Source organism: Peromyscus maniculatus, chromosome 1, assembly GCF_049852395.1.
Source record: "Peromyscus maniculatus bairdii isolate BWxNUB_F1_BW_parent chromosome 1, HU_Pman_BW_mat_3.1, whole genome shotgun sequence".
Taxonomy (NCBI): domain Eukaryota; kingdom Metazoa; phylum Chordata; class Mammalia; order Rodentia; family Cricetidae; genus Peromyscus; species Peromyscus maniculatus.
Genome location: NC_134852.1, coordinates 137571717 through 137575480, shown reverse-complemented (window position 1 = coordinate 137575480; position 3764 = coordinate 137571717).

The following is a 3764-nucleotide window of genomic DNA, read 5'->3' as shown; positions in this document are numbered from 1 at the left end:
ATGACATCCATCTGCTGGACTTTGGTATATTTGTTTTGTGTGTGTGTATGTGTGTGTGTGTGTGTGTGTGTGTTTGGGGCGAGGTGGGGGGGGAATCATTGTTCAAGATTTTACTTGTTTTCATGTGTATACATGTTTGCATGTATGTCTGCACCATGAGTGTGTAGTGCTGCCTTTGGAGACCAGGAGAGGGGGTTGGAGCCCTGCAAAGTGGAGCTACAGATGTGAGCCACCTGTGGGTGCTGGGAGAACCACCCAGGCCCTCCACAAGAGCAGCCAGGGCTCTTTACTGCTGAGCCAGCTCTCCAGCCCCTGCTCTTCATTTTTTTAAATCAGTATCTTTTGTTTTGTTTTGTGTCTGTCTCTCTAAGCCACCACCTGGACCCTCTCCCTGCAAGGAAACCCAGAGCCTTGAGCGTGCTGAGGTGCTAGGCAAGCTTTTGAGGTGCCTTGTCCAGTTTTATCTAGTCATGTGCCATTTAAGAATTGGGGGTGTCAGGCTGGAGAGTTGGTACAGTGATTAACAGCACTGGCTGCTCTTACAGAGGACCTGAGTTCAATTCCCAGCACCTACGTGGAGGTGCACAACCATCTGTAACTCTGGCTTTAGGGCAGTTTTCTCAACCTGTGGGTCATGACCCTTTGGGAGTTGAAGGACCCGTTCACAGGGGTCACCTAGGACCATCAGAAAGCAGAGATATTTACATTACAATTCAAATCAGTAGTAAAATTACAGTTAAGTAGCAATGAAAATGATCTTATGGTTGAGGGGTCACCACAACATGAGGAACTTTATTAAAGGGTCACAGCATTAGTAAGGTTGAGGTCCCCATGTGGCCTCCACAGGCAGCAGGCACAGAGGTGGAACATAGATATCCATACAGACAAAACCTCCATGCACATAAAATAAAATGATAAAAAGGGGGGGGGGCACCATCTCATTAGGTGATTGCTTTTTCTTTTTTATACGATTTGCATTGTTGTGCCGACATTACAGAGCATTACCACACAAACCTAAATGGTGTAGCCTGTTACACACTCGCCAGTGGGTCCTGTGCTGCAGCGCTGTATGTGTGAGTGTGCTAAATGACATGGACAAGTGTCAGGCAGGGGGAGCATGTTTGCCTAAGCACAGAACAAGACCAGGAAAGATGCCAGGCAAGGCCGGGCGGTGCTGGCGCATGCCCTAATCCCAGCACTGGGGAGGCAGAGCCAGGCGGATCTCTGTGAGTCCTAGGTCAGCCTGGGCTACAGAGTGAGATCCAGGACAGGCACCAAAACCAAAACTACACGGAGAAACTCTGTCTTGAAGAAACAAACAAACAAACAAAAAAAGATGCCAGGCAAGTTACTAGGTAAAAATAAACCTAGACATGTTCAGGACCATCTGATCAAAGCCCACAGATGGCCTCCAGAGGGTCCTGGGAGAGGTCAGACGCCCCACCTCCACATGGATGGATGCAGAGCATCCTCCTGTGGAAAGAAGGGTTGTGGAGACCTCCTCACCGCCAGGCTCCCAGAACGGTCCGTCTCCTCCCCACAGGAACAGCCCGTCTCCCCAGAGGAACGGCCCGTCTCCCCACAGGAACAGGAATTATCCGCTCCTTCATGTGTCTTTCCTTTGTCCTCCTCTCTCTTCTCCTCCCATCTTCCTTTTTTTTTTTTTTTTTTTTTTTTTTTGTTTTTTTTTTTTTTTTTTTTTGGTGACAAGGTCTCATTCTGTAGTCTGGGTTGGTTTAGAATTCCTGTTCCCCATGCTACAGCCCTACAAGTCTAGAATGACAGCTCTGTGTCACCACATCTCTCTCTCTCTCTTTTGTTTTTTTTGAGACAGTGTTTCTCTGTGTATCCCTGGCTGTCCTGGAACTCACTCTGTAGACCAGGCTGGCCTCAAACTCAGAGATCTGCCCGCCTCTACCTCTCAAGTGCTGGGATTAAAGGGGTGTGCCACCACCGCCTGGCCTCCCTCTATTTTTAAAAAGTATTTGTTTATCTATCTATCTATCTATCTATCTATCTATCTATCTATCTATCTGTCTATCTAAGCTCCTGTGCCCGCGCACACGTGCATTGTACCAATGTATGTGCTCACATACTGCTGCACGTGTCTGGGAAGTCAGAGGCAGCAACTGGGGGTTTTCTACCCCGTGTGCCTGGGTATCGAAAGGTCGTCACTTTTGGCAACAAGCTTCTCACCCACTCTGCAATCCCTTGGATTCCTGTGCCACCACGTTTCTTGGGTTTTTCTTTGTTGTTATTTGTTGTTTGTTTTTTAAAGATTTGTTTATTTTTGTATATGAGTGCTCTATTTGCATGGATGCCTACATGACAGAAGAGGGCATCAGATCTCATATGATTCTGAGCCACCATGTGGTGCTGGGAATTGAACTCAGGACCTCTGGTTGAGCAGCCAGTGCTCTTAACTGCTGAGCCATCTCTCCATCCCGTTTGTTTTTAGACAGGGTCTCTCTCTATAGCATTGGCTGTCCTGGAATTTGCTCCGTAGCCCAGGCTGTCCTCAAACTCAGAGATCCGCCTGCCTCTACCTCCTGAGTGCTGGGATTAAAGGCAAGTGCCACCGTGCCTGGCATTTGTTTTTGAGACAAGATTTCTCTATGTAGCATTGGTTGGTCTGGAACTTGCTATGTAGACCAGGCTGGCCTCGAACTCACAGAGATCCGCCTGCCTCTTCCTTTTGAGTGCTGGGATTAAAGGTGTGAGTTACCATGCCTGACCTCTGGGCTTTGTTTTTATTTTTCAACTGATTTCTTTGGTGTCCAAACCTAACCCTGCATTGTGTCCCTAGTCAGCGAGCGGCGGCGGCGGCGGCGGCGGCGGCGGCGGCAGGAACGGGCTTGGGGGAGACCTAGCTTTCCACTGACCACCCTGCAGTTCTCTCTGGAGGTCAGCAGGGGGCGCCATTCTCCGTGTCTGTGAATGTCCTGCAATGTACGCTAGCGACAGGTGTGGGGAGAAAAGCAGTTTGGGAGACTGGCTGTGACCACCATGGGAAGGCTGCCTGAAGTCTTCCTGTTACCAACTCTCTGCCTCCATGTAGAGGTGGAGCATTTGAGCTCTCCCTCTGGAGGTAAAAACCTGTGGAATGGTCCTTAGACACTGGAAATACAGCGGTTGTGAGTTGCCATATAAGTACCGGGAGTTGAACCTGGGTTCTCTGAGAGAACAAGAACTCTTAACCATTGAGCCAACTCTCTTGACAGGATTACTCCTGAAAGTGCCCTAGTGATCATGCGTTTAGGCCTAGTAGTGTGCGTGGAGATATATCGGCACACATTTCATGAACATCTGTGTAGCGTGAATCTTAAAGAGTTTTATTAATAAAATCAAGCCTGAGCCAGGTATTGGGGTGAATGCTGGATGATCAGAGAAGCAGAACAAGCCACAGCCACCTCACCTTGCCAATTCCTCAGCTGATCTTGTTTCCTCAGACTGGAAGCCTCTGAGTTCTCATCCAGAATGAATCTCAGCTGAAATGTGCTGCTCGGAAGCCTGAAAGCTTAACCAGCCACATGCTTCTAGTTTCTGGTCCTCACGCCTTATATACCTTTCTGCTTTCTACCACCACTCCCTGGGATTAAAGGCTGGCTTTCTGGGATTAAAGGCGTGAGTCACCATGCTTGGCTGTATCCTTGAACAGATGGATTTCTGCCTCTGGAATGCTAGGATTAAAGGCGTGAGTGCCACCATTTTCTAGCCTCTGTATCTAGTGGCTTTTCTGTCTCTGACCCCAGATAAGTTTATTA